The 18,213-nt window shown below is 42.0% G+C and overlaps 21 non-coding genes across 21 annotated transcripts; 2 read left to right on the top strand and 19 right to left on the bottom strand.

Annotated features, from left to right (window-relative positions):
- Positions 1-553: 553 nt before the first annotated feature.
- Positions 554-627, top strand: Trnai-aau (transfer RNA isoleucine (anticodon AAU)). Its single transcript has one exon. It is a non-coding gene; the product is annotated as a tRNA-Ile (tRNA).
- A 594-nt stretch (positions 628-1,221) lies between these two features.
- Positions 1,222-1,295, top strand: Trnai-aau (transfer RNA isoleucine (anticodon AAU)). Its single transcript has one exon. It is a non-coding gene; the product is annotated as a tRNA-Ile (tRNA).
- A 2,535-nt stretch (positions 1,296-3,830) lies between these two features.
- Positions 3,831-3,912, bottom strand: Trnal-uag (transfer RNA leucine (anticodon UAG)). The gene has a single exon. It is a non-coding gene; the product is annotated as a tRNA-Leu (tRNA).
- A 357-nt stretch (positions 3,913-4,269) lies between these two features.
- Trnal-uag (transfer RNA leucine (anticodon UAG)) lies at positions 4,270-4,351 on the bottom strand. Its single transcript has one exon. It is a non-coding gene; the product is annotated as a tRNA-Leu (tRNA).
- Positions 4,352-4,708: 357 nt separating this feature from the next.
- Trnal-uag (transfer RNA leucine (anticodon UAG)) lies at positions 4,709-4,790 on the bottom strand. The gene has a single exon. It is a non-coding gene; the product is annotated as a tRNA-Leu (tRNA).
- Positions 4,791-6,465: 1,675 nt separating this feature from the next.
- On the bottom strand, positions 6,466-6,547 carry Trnal-uag (transfer RNA leucine (anticodon UAG)). The gene has a single exon. It is a non-coding gene; the product is annotated as a tRNA-Leu (tRNA).
- A 357-nt stretch (positions 6,548-6,904) lies between these two features.
- Trnal-uag (transfer RNA leucine (anticodon UAG)) lies at positions 6,905-6,986 on the bottom strand. Its single transcript has one exon. It is a non-coding gene; the product is annotated as a tRNA-Leu (tRNA).
- Positions 6,987-7,343: 357 nt separating this feature from the next.
- Positions 7,344-7,425, bottom strand: Trnal-uag (transfer RNA leucine (anticodon UAG)). Its single transcript has one exon. It is a non-coding gene; the product is annotated as a tRNA-Leu (tRNA).
- Positions 7,426-7,782: 357 nt separating this feature from the next.
- Trnal-uag (transfer RNA leucine (anticodon UAG)) lies at positions 7,783-7,864 on the bottom strand. The gene has a single exon. It is a non-coding gene; the product is annotated as a tRNA-Leu (tRNA).
- A 357-nt stretch (positions 7,865-8,221) lies between these two features.
- Positions 8,222-8,303, bottom strand: Trnal-uag (transfer RNA leucine (anticodon UAG)). Its single transcript has one exon. It is a non-coding gene; the product is annotated as a tRNA-Leu (tRNA).
- A 341-nt stretch (positions 8,304-8,644) lies between these two features.
- Positions 8,645-8,726, bottom strand: Trnal-uag (transfer RNA leucine (anticodon UAG)). The gene has a single exon. It is a non-coding gene; the product is annotated as a tRNA-Leu (tRNA).
- A 357-nt stretch (positions 8,727-9,083) lies between these two features.
- Trnal-uag (transfer RNA leucine (anticodon UAG)) lies at positions 9,084-9,165 on the bottom strand. Its single transcript has one exon. It is a non-coding gene; the product is annotated as a tRNA-Leu (tRNA).
- A 357-nt stretch (positions 9,166-9,522) lies between these two features.
- Positions 9,523-9,604, bottom strand: Trnal-uag (transfer RNA leucine (anticodon UAG)). Its single transcript has one exon. It is a non-coding gene; the product is annotated as a tRNA-Leu (tRNA).
- Positions 9,605-10,400: 796 nt separating this feature from the next.
- Positions 10,401-10,482, bottom strand: Trnal-uag (transfer RNA leucine (anticodon UAG)). Its single transcript has one exon. It is a non-coding gene; the product is annotated as a tRNA-Leu (tRNA).
- Positions 10,483-10,839: 357 nt separating this feature from the next.
- Positions 10,840-10,921, bottom strand: Trnal-uag (transfer RNA leucine (anticodon UAG)). The gene has a single exon. It is a non-coding gene; the product is annotated as a tRNA-Leu (tRNA).
- Positions 10,922-11,278: 357 nt separating this feature from the next.
- Positions 11,279-11,360, bottom strand: Trnal-uag (transfer RNA leucine (anticodon UAG)). The gene has a single exon. It is a non-coding gene; the product is annotated as a tRNA-Leu (tRNA).
- A 357-nt stretch (positions 11,361-11,717) lies between these two features.
- Trnal-uag (transfer RNA leucine (anticodon UAG)) lies at positions 11,718-11,799 on the bottom strand. Its single transcript has one exon. It is a non-coding gene; the product is annotated as a tRNA-Leu (tRNA).
- A 357-nt stretch (positions 11,800-12,156) lies between these two features.
- Positions 12,157-12,238, bottom strand: Trnal-uag (transfer RNA leucine (anticodon UAG)). The gene has a single exon. It is a non-coding gene; the product is annotated as a tRNA-Leu (tRNA).
- A 357-nt stretch (positions 12,239-12,595) lies between these two features.
- Trnal-uag (transfer RNA leucine (anticodon UAG)) lies at positions 12,596-12,677 on the bottom strand. The gene has a single exon. It is a non-coding gene; the product is annotated as a tRNA-Leu (tRNA).
- Positions 12,678-14,790: 2,113 nt separating this feature from the next.
- Positions 14,791-14,872, bottom strand: Trnal-uag (transfer RNA leucine (anticodon UAG)). The gene has a single exon. It is a non-coding gene; the product is annotated as a tRNA-Leu (tRNA).
- A 2,991-nt stretch (positions 14,873-17,863) lies between these two features.
- On the bottom strand, positions 17,864-17,945 carry Trnal-uag (transfer RNA leucine (anticodon UAG)). The gene has a single exon. It is a non-coding gene; the product is annotated as a tRNA-Leu (tRNA).
- Between the last annotated feature and the right edge of the window lie 268 nt (positions 17,946-18,213).

The raw sequence follows: 18,213 nt of genomic DNA, 5'->3' as shown, positions 1-18,213 counted from the left end.
AAATGGCCGTTTGTGTCTCTTTCCAGTATTTCCTGTTCTGAATGAGTTGGTGTTGAGACGCATATGAAGACTTTTCCGGGATATAGCATATCTGATTTGCATTTCATTTTGAAACTTGAGCACCCAGTATAATAGACTAGCACAGAGAAGGAGTGTCTTCCTTCGCATAGCCGTGTGTATATATATACATATGTATAGGTTTTCTGGTTCATCCTTTTCCCTTTCTATTCTCATTGGTGAATAGTTCAATGTTCTAGTGGAAGACTACGTCAAAGTGCCAAGTTCCTTATATTTCTATTCAAACCGTCAGAGGGCAAGGGTGTTTGTGAAGTTTTGCATGATACTTAGCTTCCGAAAAAGAAGTGACAATATTTTGCTGACACATGTGTGATGTGTGTGCGTGTGTGGTGTAAGCAATCCATTTGCACATAAAGACAAGTGCCCAGTACACGTGCATACATGTGTCGACCATGTTGCTTAACCGACAAGCTCAGCTTGTCAGGGCCTTGTGGAAGGCGAATGTCTTGCTTGTTATTCCCATGGTTGTTAAGATGGCCGATTAGCTCAGTTGGTTAGAGCGCCGTGCTAATAACGCGGATGTCATGGATTCGAGCCCCATATTGGCCACGAAAGTTTTTGATGTTTTGCAATGCATTATTTCTCACAAATGGCCGTTTGTGTCTCTTTCCAGTATTTCCTGTTCTGAATGAGTTGGTGTTGAGACGCATATGAAGGCTTTTCCGGGATATAGCATATCTGATTTGCATTTCATTTTGAAACTTGAGCACCCAGTATAATAGACTAGCACAGAGAAGGAGTGTGTTCCTTCGCATAGTCGTGTGTATATATATACATATGTATAGGTTTTTTTCTGGTTCATCCTTTTCCCTTTCTATTCTCATTGGTGAATAGTTCAATGTTCTTGTGGAAGACTACGTCAAAGTGCCAAGTTCCTTATATTTCTATCCAAGCCGTCAGAGGGCAAGGGTGTTTGTGAAGATTTGCATGATACTTAGCTTCCGAAAAAGAAGTGACCATATTTTGCGGACACATGTGTGATGTGTGTGCGTGTGTGGTGTAAGCAATGCATTTGCACATAAAGACAAGTGCCCAGTACACGTGCATACATGTGTCGACCATGTTGCTTAACCGACAAGCTCAGCTTGTCAGGGCCTTGTGGAAGGCGAATGTCTTGCTTATTATTCCCATGGTTGTTAAGATGGCCGATTAGCTCAGTTGGTTAGAGCGCCGTGCTAATAACGCGGATGTCATGGGTTCGAGCCCCATATTGGCCACGAAAGTTTTTGATGTTTTGCAATGCATTATTTCTCAGAAATGACCGTTTGTGTCTCTTTCCAGTATTTCCTGTTCTGAATGAGTTGGTGTTGAGACGCATATGAAGACTTTTCCGGGATATAGCATATCTGATTTGCATTTCATTTTGAAACTTGAGCACCCAGTATAATAGACTAGCACAGAGAAGGAGTGTCTTCCTTCGCATAGCCGTGTGTATATATATACATATGTATAGGTTTTCTGGTTCATCCTTTTCCCTTTCTATTCTCATTGGTGAATAGTTCAATGTTCTTGTGGAAGACTACGTCAAAGTGCCAAGTTCCTTATATTTCTATCCAAACCGTCAGAGGGCAAGGGTGTTTGTGAAGATTTGCATGATACTTAGCTTCCGAAAAAGAGGTGACCATATTTTGCGGACACATGTGTGATGTGTGTGTGTGTGTGTGTGTGGCGTAAGCAATACATTTGCACACAAAGACAAGTGGCCAGTACACGTGCATACATGTGTCGACCATGTTGCTTAACCGACAAGCTCAGCTTGTCAGGGCCTTGTGGAAGGCGAATGTCTTGCTTATTATTCCCATGGTTGTTGAGATGGCCGATTAGGTCAGTTGGTTAGAGCGCCGTGCTAGCAGCGCGGATGTCATGGGTTCGAGCCCCATATTGGTCACGAAACTTGAAGTACCTCCTTCCCTTTATCACAAAATTGAGTTTCATATGCACAGACATCATAGACATGTTGTTTTCCAAAGTATTTAAGTACAAAAGAAAATGATATGGCAGCGGTGGGATTCGAACCCACGCCTCCGAAGAGACTGCTGCCTAAAACCAGCGCCTTAGACCATTCGGCCACGCTCCCCATCCAAAAAGGCTGTTATGAAACAAGTGTCCTAATAATCACACTACTCCTAAAATGACGTCTTTAAGAGTGTATGTGGTTTCTTCTTCCATGCCACATGAGTCTTCCATTCAGTTCATGTACAGCTATTTAGGTGGATGTAGCCCTTTGGTTGGAGTGTCTTGTTCACACTTTCTCATTAGTGGAAACGACTGCACATACCATACTGAGAAGAGGATTCCTATCTTTGGAAAGAAGCATGAGCACTGCTTCAAACTTGAAGTACCTGCTTCCCTTTATCACAGAAGTGAGTTTCATATGCACAGACATCATAGACATGTTGTTTTCCAAAGTATTTAAGTACAAAAGAAAATGATATGGCAGCGGTGGGATTGGAAACCACGCCTCCGAAGAGACTGGTGCCTAAAACCAGCGCCATAGACCACTCGGCCACGCTACCCGTACAAAATTTTTTTGATGAAACAAGTGTCCTCATGATCACCCTACTCCTAAAATGACGTCTTTAAGATTGTATGTGGTTTCTTCTTCCATGCCACATGAGACTTCCATTCAGTTCATGTACAACTATTTAGGTGGATGTAGCCCTTTGGTTGGAGTGTCTTGTTCACACTTTCTCATTAGTGGAAACGACTGCACATACCATCCTGAGAAGAGGATTCCCATCTTTGGAAAGAAGCATGGGTCCTGCTTCAAACTTGAAGTACCTGCTTCCTTTTATCACAAAAGTGAGTTTCATATCCCCATACATCATAGACATGTTGTTTTCCAAAGTATTTAAGTACAAAAGAAAATGATATGGCAGCGGTGGGATTGGAACCCACGCCTCCGAAGAGACTGGTGCCTAAAACCAGCGCCTTAGACCATTCGGCCACGCTATCCATACACAAAGGCTGTTATGAAACAAGTGTCCTAATAATCACACTACTCCTAAAATGACGTCTTTAAGAGTGTATGTGGTTTCTTCTTCCATACCACATGAGACTTCCATTCAGTTCATGTACAGCTATTTAGGTGGATGTAGCCCTTTGGTTGGAGTGTCTTGTTCACACTTTCTCATTAGTGGAAACGACTGCACATACCATACTGAGAAGAGGATTCCTATCTTTGGAAAGCAGCATGAGTTCTGCTTCAAACTTGAAGTACCTGCTTCCCTTTTATGACAAAAGTGAGTTTCATATGTACAGACATCATAGGCATGTTGTTTTCCAAAGTATTTAAGTACAAAAGAAAATGATATGGCAGCGGTGGGATTGGAACCCACGCCTCCGAAGAGACTGGTGCCTAAAACCAGCGCCATAGACCACTCGGCCACGCTACCCGTACACAATTTTTTTTATGAAACAAGTGTCCTCATGATCACCCTACTCCTAAAATGACGTCTTTAAGACTGTATGTGGTTTCTTCTTCCAAGCCACATGAGACTTCCATTCAGTTCATGTACAACTATTTAGGTGGATGTAGCCCTTTGGTTGGAGTGTCTTGTTCACACTTTCTCATTAGTGGAAACGACTGCACATACCATCCTGAGAAGAGGATTACTATCTTTGGAAAGAAGCATGAGTCCTGCTTCAAACTTCAAGTACCTGCTTCCTTTTATCACAAAAGTGAGATTCATATGCACATACATCATAGACATGTTGTTTTCCAAAGTATTTAAGTACAAAAGAAAATGATATGGCAGCGGTGGGATTCGAACCCACGCCTCCGAAGAGACTGGTGCCTAAAACCAGCGCCTTAGACCACTCGGCCACGCTACCCATACACAAAGGCTGTTATGAAACAAGTGTCCTAATAATCACACTACTCCTAAAATGACGTCTTTAAGAGTGTATGTGGTTTCTTCTTCCATACCACATGAGACTTCCATTCAGTTCATGTACAACTATTTAGGTGGATGTAGCCCTTTGGTTGGAGTGTCTTGTTCACACTTTCTCATTAGTGGAAACGACTGCACATACCATACTGAGAAGAGGATTCCTATCTTTGGAAAGAAGCATCAGTCCTGCTTCAAACTTGAAGTACCTGCTTCCTTTTCTCACAAAAGTGAGTTTCATATCCACATACATCATAGACATGTTGTTTTCCAAAGTATTTAAGTACAAAAGAAAATGATATGGCAGCGATGGGATTCGAACCCACGCCTCCGAAGAGACTGGTGCCTAAAACCAGCGCCTTAGACCACTCGGCCACGCTACCCATACACAAGTTCTGTTATGAAACAAGTGTCCTAATAATCACACTACTCCTAAAATGACGTCTTTAAGAGTGTATGTGGTTTCTTCTTCCATACCACATGAGACTTCCATTCAGTTCATGTACAACTATTTAGGTGGATGTAGCCCTTTGGTTGGAGTGTCTTGTTCACACTTTCTCATTAGTGGAAACGACTGCACATACCATACTGAGAAGAGGATTCCTATCTTTGGAAAGAAGCATGAGTCCTGCTTCAAACTTGAAGTACCTGCTTCCCTTTATCACAAAAGTGAGTTTCATATGCACAGACATCATAGACATGTTGTTTTCCAAAGTATTTAAGTACAAAAGAAAATGATATGGCAGCGGTGGGATTCGAACCCACGCCTCCGAAGAGACTGGTGCCTAAAACCAGCGCCTTAGACCACTCGGCCACGCTACCCATACACAAAGGCTGTTATGAAACAAGTGTCCTAATAATCACACTACTCCTAAAATGACGTCTTTAAGAGTGTATGTGGTTTCTTCTTCCATGCCACATGAGTCTTCCATTCAGTTCATGTACAGCTATTTAGGTGGATGTAGCCCTTTGGTTGGAGTGTCTTGTTCACACTTTCTCATTAGTGGAAACGACTGCACATACCATACTGAGAAGAGGATTCCTATCTTTGGAAAGAAGCATGAGCACTGCTTCAAACTTGAAGTACCTGCTTCCCTTTATCACAGAAGTGAGTTTCATATCCACAGACATCATAGACATGTTGTTTTCCAAAGTATTTAAGTACAAAAGAAAATGATATGGCAGCGGTGGGATTGGAAACCACGCCTCCGAAGAGACTGGTGCCTAAAACCAGCGCCATAGACCACTCGGCCACGCTACCCGTACAAAATTTTTTTGATGAAACAAGTGTCCTCATGATCACCCTACTCCTAAAATGACGTCTTTAAGATTGTATGTGGTTTCTTCTTCCATGCCACATGAGACTTCCATTCAGTTCATGTACAACTATTTAGGTGGATGTAGCCCTTTGGTTGGAGTGTCTTGTTCACACTTTCTCATTAGTGGAAACGACTGCACATACCATCCTGAGAAGAGGATTCCCATCTTTGGAAAGAAGCATGGGTCCTGCTTCAAACTTGAAGTACCTGCTTCCTTTTATCACAAAAGTGAGTTTCATATCCCCATACATCATAGACATGTTGTTTTCCAAAGTATTTAAGTACAAAAGAAAATGATATGGCAGCGGTGGGATTGGAACCCACGCCTCCGAAGAGACTGGTGCCTAAAACCAGCGCCTTAGACCATTCGGCCACGCTATCCATACACAAAGGCTGTTATGAAACAAGTGTCCTAATAATCACACTACTCCTAAAATGACGTCTTTAAGAGTGTATGTGGTTTCTTCTTCCATACCACATGAGACTTCCATTCAGTTCATGTACAGCTATTTAGGTGGATGTAGCCCTTTGGTTGGAGTGTCTTGTTCACACTTTCCCATTAGTGGAAACGACTGCACATACCATACTGAGAAGAGGATTCCTATCTTTGGAAAGCAGCATGAGTTCTGCTTCAAACTTGAAGTACCTGCTTCCCTTTTATGACAAAAGTGAGTTTCATATGTACAGACATCATAGGCATGTTGTTTTCCAAAGTATTTAAGTACAAAAGAAAATGATATGGCAGCGGTGGGATTGGAACCCACGCCTCCGAAGAGACTGGTGCCTAAAACCAGCGCCATAGACCACTCGGCCACGCTACCCGTACACAATTTTTTTTATGAAACAAGTGTCCTCATGATCACCCTACTCCTAAAATGACGTCTTTAAGACTGTATGTGGTTTCTTCTTCCAAGCCACATCAGACTTCCATTCAGTTCATGTACAACTATTTAGGTGGATGTAGCCCTTTGGTTGGAGTGTCTTGTTCACACTTTCTCATTAGTGGAAACGACTGCACATACCATCCTGAGAAGAGGATTACTATCTTTGGAAAGAAGCATGAGTCCTGCTTCAAACTTCAAGTACCTGCTTCCTTTTATCACAAAAGTGAGATTCATATGCACATACATCATAGACATGTTGTTTTCCAAAGTATTTAAGTACAAAAGAAAATGATATGGCAGCGGTGGGATTCGAACCCACGCCTCCGAAGAGACTGGTGCCTAAAACCAGCGCCTTAGACCACTCGGCCACGCTACCCATACACAAAGGCTGTTATGAAACAAGTGTCCTAATAATCACACTACTCCTAAAATGACGTCTTTAAGAGTGTATGTGGTTTCTTCTTCCATACCACATGAGACTTCCATTCAGTTCATGTACAACTATTTAGGTGGATGTAGCCCTTTGGTTGGAGTGTCTTGTTCACACTTTCTCATTAGTGGAAACGACTGCACATACCATACTGAGAAGAGGATTCCTATCTTTGGAAAGAAGCATGAGTCCTGCTTCAAACTTGAAGTACCTGCTTCCTTTTCTCACAAAAGTGAGTTTCATATCCACATACATCATAGACATGTTGTTTTCCAAAGTATTTAAGTACAAAAGAAAATGATATGGCAGCGATGGGATTCGAACCCACGCCTCCGAAAAGACTGGTGCCTAAAACCAGCGCCTTAGACCACTCGGCCACGCTACCCATACACAAGTTCTGTTATGAAACAAGTGTCCTAATAATCACACTACTCCTAAAATGACGTCTTTAAGAGTGTATGTGGTTTCTTCTTCCATACCACATGAGACTTCCATTCAGTTCATGTACAACTATTTAGGTGGATGTAGCCCTTTGGTTGGAGTGTCTTGTTCACACTTTCTCATTAGTGGAAACGACTGCACATACCATACTGAGAAGAGGATTCCTATCTTTGGAAAGAAGCATGAGTCCTGCTTCAAACTTGAAGTACCTGCTTCCCTTTATCACAAAAGTGAGTTTCATATGCACAGACATCATAGACATGTTGTTTTCCAAAGTATTTAAGTACAAAAGAAAATGATATGGCAGCGGTGGGATTCGAACCCACGCCTCCGAAGAGACTGGTGCCTAAAACCAGCGCCTTAGACCACTCGGCCACGCTACCCATACACAAAGGCTGTTATGAAACAAGTGTCCTAATAATCACACTACTCCTAAAATGACGTCTTTAAGAGTGTATGTGGTTTCTTCTTCCATACCACATGAGACTTCCATTCAGTTCATGTACAGCTATTTAGGTGGATGTAGCCCTTTGGTTGGAGTGTCTTGTTCACACTTTCTCATTAGTGGAAACGACTGCACATACCATACTGAGAAGAGGATTCCTATCTTTGGAAAGCAGCTTGAGTCCTGCTTCAAACTTGAAGTACCTGCTTCCCTTTATCACAAAAGTGAGTTTCATATCCACATACATCATAGACATGTTGTTTTCCAAAGTATTTAAGTACAAAAGAAAATGATATGGCAGCGGTGGGATTCGAACCCACGCCTCCGAAGAGACTGGTGCCTAAAACCAGCGCCTTAGACCACTCGGCCACGCTACCCATACACAAAGGCTGTTATGAAACAAGTGTCCTAATAATCACACTACTCCTAAAATGACGTCTTTAAGAGTGTATGTGGTTTCTTCTTCCATACCACATGAGACTTCCATTCAATTCATGTACAACTATTTAGGTGGATGTAGCCCTTTGGTTGGAGTGTCTTGTTCACACTTTCTCATTAGTGGAAACGACTGCACATACCATACTGAGAAGAGGATTCCTATCTTTGGAAAGCAGCTTGAGTCCTGCTTCAAACTTGAAGTACCTGCTTCCCTTTATCACAAAAGTGAGTTTCATATCCACATACATCATAGACATGTTGTTTTCCAAAGTATTTAAGTACAAAAGAAAATGATATGGCAGCGGTGGGATTCGAACCCACGCCTCCGAAGAGACTGGTGCCTAAAACCAGCGCCTTAGACCACTCGACCACGCTACCCATACACAAAGGCTGTTATGAAACAAGTGTCCTAATAATCACACTACTCCTAAAATGACGTCTTTAAGAGTGTATGTGGTTTCTTCTTCCATACTACATGAGACTTCCATTCAGTTCATGTACAGCTATTTAGGTGGATGTAGCCCTTTGGTTGGAGTGTCTTGTTCACACTTTCTCATTAGTGGAAACGACTGCACATACCATGCTGAGAAGAGGATTCCTATCTTTGGAAAGAAGCATGAGTCCTGCTTCAAACTTGAAGTACCTGCTTCCCTTTATCACAAAAGTGAGTTTCACATGCACAGACATCATAGACATCATAAGTACAAAAGAAAATGATATGGCAGCGGTGGGATTCGAACCCACGCCTCCGAAGAGACTGGTGCCTAAAACCAGCGCCTTAGACCACTCGGCCACGCTACCCATACACAAAGGCTGTTATGAAACAAGTGTCCTAATAATCACACTACTCCTAAAATGACGTCTTTAAGAGTGTATGTGGTTTCTTCTTCCATACCACATGAGACTTCCATTCAATTCATGTACAGCTATTTAGGTGGATGTAGCCCTTTGGTTGGAGTGTCTTGTTCACACTTTCTCATTAGTGGAAACGACTGCACATACCATACTGAGAAGAGGATTTCTATCTTTGGAAAGAAGCATGAGTTCTGCATCAAACTTGAAGTACCTGCTTCCTTTTATTACAAAAGTGAGATTCATATGCACATACATCATAGACATGTTGTTTTCCAAAGTATTTAAGTACAAAAGAAAATGATATGGCAGCGGTGGGATTCGAACCCACGCCTCCGAAGAGACTGGTGCCTAAAACCAGCGCCTTAGACCACTCGGCCACGCTACCCATACACAAAGGCTGTTATGAAACAAGTGTCCTAATAATCACACTACTCCTAAAATGACGTCTTTAAGAGTGTATGTGGTTTCTTCTTCCATACCACATGAGACTTCCATTCAATTCATGTACAACTATTTAGGTGGATGTAGCCCTTTGGTTGGAGTGTCTTGTTCACACTTTCTCATTAGTGGAAACGACTGCACATACCATACTGAGAAGAGGATTCCTATCTTTGGAAAGCAGCATGAGTCCTGCTTCAAACTTGAAGTACCTGCTTCCCTTTATCACAAAAGTGAGTTTCATATGCACATACATCATAGACATGTTGTTTTCCAAAGTATTTAAGTACAAAAGAAAATGATATGGCAGCGGTGGGATTCGAACCCACGCCTCCGAAGAGACTGGTGCCTAAAACCAGCGCCTTAGACCACTCGGCCACGCTACCCATACACAAAGGCTGTTATGAAACAAGTGTCCTAATAATCACACTACTCCTAAAATGACGTCTTTAAGAGTGTATGTGGTTTCTTCTTCCATACCACATGAGACTTCCATTCAATTCATGTACAACTATTTAGGTGGATGTAGCCCTTTGGTTGGAGTGTCTTGTTCACACTTTCTCATTAGTGGAAACGACTGCACACACCATACTGAGAAGAGGATTCCTATCTTTGGAAAGCAGCATGAGTCCTGCTTCAAACTTGAAGTACCTGCTTCCCTTTATCACAGAAGTGAGTTTCATATGCACATACATCATAGACATGTTGTTTTCCAAAGTATTTAAGTACAAAAGAAAATGATATGGCAGTGGTGGGATTCGAACCCACGCCTCCGAAGAGACTGGTGCCTAAAACCAGCGCCTTAGACCACTCGACCACGCTACCCATACACAAAGGCTGTTATGAAACAAGTGTCCTAATAATCACACTACTCCTAAAATGACGTCTTTAAGAGTGTATGTGGTTTCTTCTTCCATACCACATGAGACTTCCATTCAATTCATGTACAACTATTTAGGTGGATGTAGCCCTTTGGTTGGAGTGTCTTGTTCACACTTTCTCATTAGTGGAAACGACTGCACATACCATACTGAGAAGAGGATTCCTATCTTTGGAAAGCAGCATGAGTCCTGCTTCAAACTTCAAGTACCTGCTTCCCTTTATCACAGAAGTGAGTTTCATATGCACATACATCATAGACATGTTGTTTTCCAAAGTATTTAAGTACAAAAGAAAATGATATGGCAGCGGTGGGATTCGAACCCACGCCTCCGAAGAGACTGGTGCCTAAAACCAGCGCCTTAGACCACTCGGCCACGCTACCCATACACAAAGGCTGTTATGAAACAAGTGTCCTAATAATCACACTACTCCTAAAATGACGTCTTTAAGAGTGTATGTGGTTTCTTCTTCCATACCACATGAGACTTCCATTCAGTTCATGTACAACTATTTAGGTGGATGTAGCCCTTTGGTTGGAGTGTCTTGTTCACACTTTCTCATTAGTGGAAACGACTGCACATACCATACTGAGAAGAGGACTACAATCTTTGGAAAGCAGCATGAGTCGTGCTTCAAACTTGAAGTACCTGCTTCCCTTTATCACAAAAGTGAGTTTCATATGCACATACATCATAGACATGTTGTTTTCCAAAGTATTTAAGTACAAAAGAAAATGATATGGCAGCGGTGGGATTCGAACCCACGCCTCCGAAGAGACTGGTGCCTAAAACCAGCGCCTTAGACCACTCGGCCACGCTACCCATACACAAAGGCTGTTATGAAACAAGTGTCCTAATATTCACACTACTCCTAAAATGACGTCTTTAAGAGTGTATGTGGTTTCTTCTTCCATACCACATGAGACTTCCATTCAGTTCATGTACAACTGTTTTGGTGGATGTAGCCCTTTGGTTGGAGTGTCTTGTTCACACTTTCTCATTAGTGGAAACGACTGCACATACCATACTGAGAAGAGGATTTCTATCTCTGGAAAGCAGCATGAGTCCTGCTTCAAACTTCAAGTACCTGCTTCCTTTTATCACAAAAGTGAGTTTCATATGCACATACATCATAGACATGTTGTTTTCCAAAGTATTTAAGTACAAAAGAAAATGACATGGCAGCGGTGGGATTCGAACCCACGCCTCCGAAGAGACTGGTGCCTAAAACCAGCGCCTTAGACCACTCGGCCACGCTACCCATACACAAAGGCTGTTATGAAACAAGTGTCCTAATATTCACACTACTCCTAAAATGACGTCTTTAAGAGTGTATGTGGTTTCTTCTTCCATACCACATGAGACTTCCATTCAATTCATGTACAACTATTTAGGTGGATGTAGCCCTTTGGTTGGAGTGTCTTGTTCACACTTTCTCATTAGTGGAAACGACTGCACATACCATACTGAGAAGAGGATTCCTATCTTTGGAAAGCAGCATGAGTCCTGCTTCAAACTTCAAGTACCTGCTTCCCTTTATCACAGAAGTGAGTTTCATATGCACATACATCATAGACATGTTGTTTTCCAAAGTATTTAAGTACAAAAGAAAATGATATGGCAGCGGTGGGATTCGAACCCACGCCTCCGAAGAGACTGGTGCCTAAAACCAGCGCCTTAGACCACTCGGCCACGCTACCCATACACAAAGGCTGTTATGAAACAAGTGTCCTAATAATCACACTACTCCTAAAATGACGTCTTTAAGAGTGTATGTGGTTTCTTCTTCCATACCACATGAGACTTCCATTCAGTTCATGTACAACTATTTAGGTGGATGTAGCCCTTTGGTTGGAGTGTCTTGTTCACACTTTCTCATTAGTGGAAACGACTGCACATACCATACTGAGAAGAGGACTACAATCTTTGGAAAGCAGCATGAGTCGTGCTTCAAACTTGAAGTACCTGCTTCCCTTTATCACAAAAGTGAGTTTCATATGCACATACATCATAGACATGTTGTTTTCCAAAGTATTTAAGTACAAAAGAAAATGATATGGCAGCGGTGGGATTCGAACCCACGCCTCCGAAGAGACTGGTGCCTAAAACCAGCGCCTTAGACCACTCGGCCACGCTACCCATACACAAAGGCTGTTATGAAACAAGTGTCCTAATATTCACACTACTCCTAAAATGACGTCTTTAAGAGTGTATGTGGTTTCTTCTTCCATACCACATGAGACTTCCATTCAGTTCATGTACAACTGTTTTGGTGGATGTAGCCCTTTGGTTGGAGTGTCTTGTTCACACTTTCTCATTAGTGGAAACGACTGCACATACCATACTGAGAAGAGGATTTCTATCTCTGGAAAGCAGCATGAGTCCTGCTTCAAACTTCAAGTACCTGCTTCCTTTTATCACAAAAGTGAGTTTCATATGCACATACATCATAGACATGTTGTTTTCCAAAGTATTTAAGTACAAAAGAAAATGACATGGCAGCGGTGGGATTCGAACCCACGCCTCCGAAGAGACTGGTGCCTAAAACCAGCGCCTTAGACCACTCGGCCACGCTACCCATACACAAAGGCTGTTATGAAACAAGTGTCCTAATATTCACACTACTCCTAAAATGACGTCTTTAAGAGTGTATGTGGTTTCTACTTCCATACCACATGAGACTTCCATTCAATTCATGTACAACTATTTAGGTGGATGTAGCCATTTGGTTGGAGTGTCTTGTTCACACTTTCTTATTAGTGGAAACGACTGCACATACCATACTGAGAAGAGGATTCCTATCTTTGGAAAGAAGCATGAGTCCTGCTTCAAACTTGAAGTACCTGCTTCCCTTTATCACAAAAGTGAGTTTCATATCCACATACATCATAGACATGTTGTTTTCCAAAGTATTTAAGTACAAAAGAAAATGATATGGCAGCGGTGGGATTCGAACCCACACCTCCGAAGAGACTGGTGCCTAAAACCAGCGCCTTAGACCACTCGACCACGCTACCCATACACAAAGGCTGTTATGAAACAAGTGTCCTAATAATCACACTACTCCTAAAATGACGTCTTTAAGAGTGTATGTGGTTTCTTCTTCCATACCACATGAGACTTCAATTCAATTCATGTACAACTATTTAGGTGGATGTAGCCCTTTGGTTGGAGTGTCTTGTTCACACTTTCTCATTAGTGGAAACGACTGCACATACCATACTGAGAAGAGGATTACTATCTTTGGAAAGCAGCGAGAGTCCTGCTTCAAACTTCAAGTACCTGCTTCCCTTTATCACAAAAGTGAGTTTCATATCCACATACATCATAGACATGTTGTTTTCCAAAGTATTTAAGTACAAAAGAAAACGATATGGCAGCGGTGGGATTCGAACCCACGCCTCCGAAGAGACTGGTGCCTAAATCTAGCGCCTTAGACCACTCGGCCACGCTACCCATACACAAAGGCTGTTATGAAACAAGTGTCCTAATAATCACACTACTCCTAAAATGACGTCTTTAAGAGTGTATGTGGTTTCTTCTTCCATACCACATGAGACTTCCATTCAGTTCATGTACAACTATTTAGGTGGATGTAGCCCTTTGGTTGGAGTGTCTTGTTCACACTTTCTCATTAGTGGAAACGACTGCACATACCATACTGAGAAGAGGATTCCTATCTTTGGAAAGAAGCATGAGTCGTGCTTCAAACTTGAAGTACCTGCTTCCCTTTATCACAAAAGTGAGTTTCATATGCACATACATCATAGACATGTTGTTTTCCAAAGTATTTAAGTACAAAAGAAAATGATATGGCAGTGGTGGGATTCGAACCCACGCCTCCGAAGAGACTGGTGCCTAAAACCAGCGCCTTAGACCACTCGGCCACGCTACCCATACACAAAGGCTGTTTTGAAACAAGTGTCCTAATAATCACACTACTCCTAAAATGACGTCTTTAAGAGTGTATGTGGTTTCTTCTTCCATACCACATGAGACTTCCATTCAGTTCATGTACAACTATTTAGGTGGATGTAGCCCTTTGGTTGGAGTGTCTTGTTCACACTTTCTCATTAGTGGAAACGACTGCACATACCATACTGAGAAGAGGATTCCTATCCTTGGAAAGCAACATGAGTCGTGCTTCAAACTTGAAGTACCTGCTTCCTTTTATCACAAAAGTGAGTTTCATATCCACATACATCATAGACATGTTGTTTTCCAAAGTATTTAAGTACAAAAGAAAATGATATGGCAGTGGTGGGATTCGAACCCACGCCTCCGAAGAGACTGGTGCCTAAAACCAGCGCCTTAGACCACTCGGCCACGCTACCCATACACAAAGGCTATTATGAAACAAGTGTCCTAATAATCACACTACTCCTAAAATGACGTCTTTAAGAGTGTATGTGGTTTCTTCTTCCATACCACATGAGACTTCCATTCAGTTCATGTACAACTATTTAGGTGGATGTAGCCCTTTGGTTGGAGTGTCTTGTTCACATTTTCTCATTAGTGGAAACGACTGCACATACCATACTGAGAAGAGGATTCCTATCTTTGGAAAGCAGGATGAGTCGTGCTTCAAACTTGAAGTACCTGCTTCCCTTTATCACAAAAGTGACCTTCATATGCACATACATCATAGACATGTTGTTTTCCAAAGTATTTAAGTACAAAGGAAAACGATATGGCAGCGGTGGGATTCGAACCCACGCCTCCGAAGAGACTGGTGCCTAAAACCAGCGCCTTAGACCACTCGGCCACGCTACCCATACACAAAGGCTGTTATGAAACAAGTGTCCTAATAATCACACTACTCCTAAAATGACGTCTTTAAGAGTGTATGTGGTTTCTTCTTCCATACCACATGAGACTTCCATTCAGTTCATGTACAACTATTTAGGTGGATGTAGCCCTTTGGTTGGAGTGTCTTGTTCACACTTTCTCATTAGTGGAAACGACTGCACATACCATACTGAGAAGAGGATTCCTATCTTTGGAAAGAAGCATGAGTCCTGCTTCAAACTTGAAGTACCTGCTTCCCTTTATCACAAAAGTGAGTTTCATATGCACAGACATCATAGACATGTTGTTTTCCAAAGTATTTAAGTACAAAAGAAAATGATATGGCAGTGGTGGGATTCGAACCCACGCCTCCGAAGAGACTGGTGCCTAAAACCAGCGCCTTAGACCACTCGGCCACGCTACCCATACACAAAGGCTATTATGAAACAAGTGTCCTAATAATCACACTACTCCTAAAATGACGTCTTTAAGACTGTATGTGGTTTCTTCTTCCATACCACATGAGACTTCCATTCAGTTCATGTACAACTATTTAGGTGGATGTAGCCCTTTGGTTGGAGTGTCTTGTTCACACTTTCTCATTAGTGGAAACGACTGCACATACCATACTGAGAAGAGGATTCCTATCTTTGGAAAGAAGCATGAGTCGTGCTTCAAACTTCAAGTACCTGCTTCCCTTTATCACAAAAGTGAGTTTCATATGCACATACATCATAGACATGTTGTTTTCCAAAGTATTTAAGTACAAAAGAAAATGATATGGCAGTGGTGGGATTCGAACCCACGCCTCCGAAGAGACTGGTGCCTAAAACCAGCGCCTTAGACCACTCGGCCACGCTACCCATACACAAAGGCTGTTTTGAAACAAGTGTCCTAATAATCACACTACTCCTAAAATGACGTCTTTAAGAGTGTATGTGGTTTCTTCTTCCATACCACATGAGACTTCCATTCAGTTCATGTACAACTATTTAGGTGGATGTAGCCCTTTGGTTGGAGTGTCTTGTTCACACTTTCTCATTAGTGGAAACGACTGCACATACCATACTGAGAAGAGGATTCCTATCCTTGGAAAGCAACATGAGTCGTGCTTCAAACTTGAAGTACCTGCTTCCTTTTATCAAAAAAGTGAGTTTCATATCCACATACATCATAGACATGTTGTTTTCCAAAGTTTTTAAGTACAAAAGAAAATGATATGGCAGCGGTGGGATTCGAACCAACGCCTCCGAAGAGACTGGTGCCTAAAACCAGCGCCTTAGACCACTCGGCCACGCTACCCATACACAAAGGCTGTTATGAAACAAGTGTCCTAATAATCACACTACTCCTAAAATGACGTCTTTAAGAGTGTATGTGGTTTCTTCTTCCATACCACATGAGACTTCCATTCAGTTCATGTACAACTATTTAGGTGGATGTAGCCCTTTGGTTGGAGTGTCTTGTTCACACTTTCTCATTAGTGGAAACGACTGCACATACCATACTGAGAAGAGGATTCCTATCTTTGGAAAGAAGCATGAGTCCTGCTTCAAACTTCAAGTACCTGCTTCCCTTTATCACAAAAGTGAGTTTCATATGCACAGACATCATAGACATGTTGTTTTCCAAAGTATTTAAGTACAAAAGAAAATGATATGGCAGTGGTGGGATTCGAACCCACGCCTCCGAAGAGACTGGTGCCTAAAACCAGCGCCTTAGACCACTCGGCCACGCTACCCATACACAAAGGCTATTATGAAACAAGTGTCCTAATAATCACACTACTCCTAAAATGACGTCTTTAAGAGTGTATGTGGTTTCTTCTTCCATACCACATGAGACTTCCATTCAGTTCATGTACAACTATTTAGGTGGATGTAGCCCTTTGGTTGGAGTGTCTTGTTCACACTTTCTCATTAGTGGAAACGACTGCACATACCATACTGAGAAGAGGATTCCTATCTTTGGAAAGCAGCATGAGTCGTGCTTCAAACTTGAAGTACCTGCTTCCCTTTATCACAAAAGTGAGTTTCATATGCACATACATCATAGACATGTTGTTTTCCAAAGTATTTAAGTACAAAAGAAAATGATATGGCAGTGGTGGGATTCGAACCCACGCCTCCGAAGAGACTGGTGCCTAAAACCAGCGCCTTAGACCACTCGGCCATGCTACCCATACACAAAGGCTGTTATGAAACAAGTGTCCTAATAATCACACTACTCCTAAAATGACGTCTTTAAGAGTGTATGTGGTTTCTTCTTCCATACCACATGAGACTTCCATTCAGTTCATGTACAACTATTTAGGTGGATGTAGCCCTTTGGTTGGAGTGTCTTGTTCACACTTTCTCATTAGTGGAAACGACTGCACATACCATACTGAGAAGAGGACTACAATCTTTGGAAAGCAGCATGAGTCGTGCTTCAAACTTGAAGTACCTGCTTCCCTTTATCACAAAAGTGAGTTTCATAGGCACAGACATCATAGACATGTTGTTTTCCAAAGTATTTAAGTACAAAAGAAAATGATATGGCAGTGGTGGGATTCGAACCCACGCCTCCGAAGAGACTGGTGCCTAAAACCAGCGCCTTAGACCACTCGGCCACGCTACCCATACACAAAGGCTATTATGAAACAAGTGTCCTAATAATCACACTACTCCTAAAATGACGTCTTTAAGAGTGTATGTGGTTTCTTCTTCCATACCACATGAGACTTCCATTCAGTTCATGTACAACTATTTAGGTGGATGTAGCCCTTTGGTTGGAGTGTCTTGTTCACACTTTCTCATTAGTGGAAACGACTGCACATACCATACTGAGAAGAGGATTCCTATCTTTGGAAAGCAGCATGAGTCGTGCTTCAAACTTGAAGTACCTGCTTCCCTTTATCACAAAAGTGAGTTTCATATCCACATACATCATAGACATGTTGTTTTCCAAAGTTTTTAAGTACAAAAGAAAATGATATGGCAGCGGTGGGATTCGAACCCACGCCTCCGAAGAGACTGGTGCCTAAAACCAGCGCCTTAGACCACTCGGCCACGCTACCCATACACAAAGGCTGTTATGAAACAAGTGTCCTAATAATCACACTACTCCTAAAATGACGTCTTTAAGAGTGTATGTGGTTTCTTCTTCCATACCACATGAGACTTCCATTCAGTTCATGTACAACTATTTAGGTGGATGTAGCCCTTTGGTTGGAGTGTCTTGTTCACACTTTCTCATTAGTGGAAACGACTGCACATACCATACTGAGAAGAGGATTCCTATCTTTGGAAAGAAGCATGAGTCCTGCTTCAAACTTCAAGTACCTG

The sequence above is a fragment of the Haliotis asinina genome, chromosome 1 (genome assembly GCF_037392515.1).
Source record: "Haliotis asinina isolate JCU_RB_2024 chromosome 1, JCU_Hal_asi_v2, whole genome shotgun sequence".
Taxonomy (NCBI): domain Eukaryota; kingdom Metazoa; phylum Mollusca; class Gastropoda; order Lepetellida; family Haliotidae; genus Haliotis; species Haliotis asinina.
Note: the sequence above shows the minus strand (reverse complement) of the source record. Positions and strands in the feature narration are given on the sequence as shown.